This window comes from Ursus maritimus, assembly GCF_017311325.1.
Source record: "Ursus maritimus isolate PB19 chromosome Y unlocalized genomic scaffold, ASM1731132v1 scaffold_Y1, whole genome shotgun sequence".
NCBI classification, from domain to species: Eukaryota; Metazoa; Chordata; class Mammalia; order Carnivora; family Ursidae; genus Ursus; species Ursus maritimus.
Window position 1 is genome coordinate 193500 of NW_024423324.1, and position 1575 is coordinate 195074.

Genomic DNA, 1575 nt, shown 5'->3' on the forward strand with positions numbered 1-1575 from the left:
TTTTTTTTTTTTTTTTTTTTTTTAAAGATTTTATTTATTTATTCGACAGAGATGGAGACAGCCAGCGAGAGAGGGAACACAAGCAGGGGGAGTGGGAGAGGAAGAAGCAGGCTCATAGCGGAGGAGCCTGATGTGGGGCTCGATCCCACAACGCCGGGATCACGCCCTGAGCCGAAGGCAAACGCTTAACCGCTGTGCCACCCAGGCGCCCCTCTGTGTTTCTTTTTAATAAGGTACCCTACTGAATGTGAAGCACTATTTCATTCTTCTTTTGATTTGCATTTTCTATTGACTAATGACATTGAGAATCTTTTCATGTGTTCACTGGCCATTTCTGCATCTTCTTTGGAGACATGCCAATTCAAATCTTTTGCCCATTTTCAATTGATTTTTTTGTTTTGTTTTGTTTTGGTTTCTAAAAAGCACATGAATAGCAGAAGTAAAAGCAGTGAATCATCAATGAGTAGTTATTAATAAGTTATTATTAAGTAGTTATTAATAAGTTTATAGTACATACACCAAAAAGGCAGTGTGAAAACTGGGAGCACTTAAACCAAATATGGATAAGAGCCAGAGATATCGTTGTATATAAAGCAATATATATAGTGAAAAGTTTGTTTATTCTTCACTGTGATAGGTGATAGTATTTGAATTTTCTTAAATGATAAGAAATTGGTTAGAGGTTATCCCATATCAATTCTGACAGTTTAAGTTTTGCTTATGATTTTCAGAAGCTCAAGCAAGAAATCTTGCTGTCGATCTTGCAAAATAAGGTAAAGTAAGCTTTGCTTGAAAAACTAAACTGGTACTGTCTACTTAGTGAATTTTCAAGGCTGATCTCCATTTGTTTTTTATTTTAACAAGTTATAGGATTTCTTTATATATTTTAGATATTATCCCATTATCAGATATAGGAGTTGCAATTATTTTCTACCAGTTCATAGGTTGTCTTTTTACTCTGTTAATAGTGACATTTAATACACAAAAGTTTTTAATTTTGATAGGGGCGCCTCAGTGGTGCAGTCGTTAAGCGTCTGCCTTCTGCTCAGGGCATGATCCCGGCGTTGTGGGATAGAGTCCAGCATCAGGCTCCTCCGCTGGGAGCCTGCTTCTTCCTCTCCCACTCCCCCTGCTTGTGTTCCCTCTCTCGCTGGTTGTCTCTCTCTGTCAAATTAATAAATAAAATCTTCAAAAAAAATTTTTTTTTAAAGTTTTTAATTTTGATAGAATTCAACTTGCTTGTTTTGTCTTTTTTTTTTTTTTTTGCCTTTATCTTGCTAAATCCAAGAAATTATTACTGTCGTAAAGATTTATATTTTCTTTTAAGAGCTTTATAATTTTAGCTCTTAAGTTTAGGTCTTTTATTCTTCTCAAGTTAATTTTTGTATATGTTATAAAATTAGGTTTCAATTCCAGTTTTTGGAATTTGGATATCCAGTTTTTCCAACACTATTTGTCAGAAAGACTATCATTTCTCCATTAAATTGTCTTGGCCTTTTTGTCAAAAATAATTGACCACATGTGCACAAGCTCATTTTGGTGTTCAGTATTGTTGACGTCCATACAATACTAAGT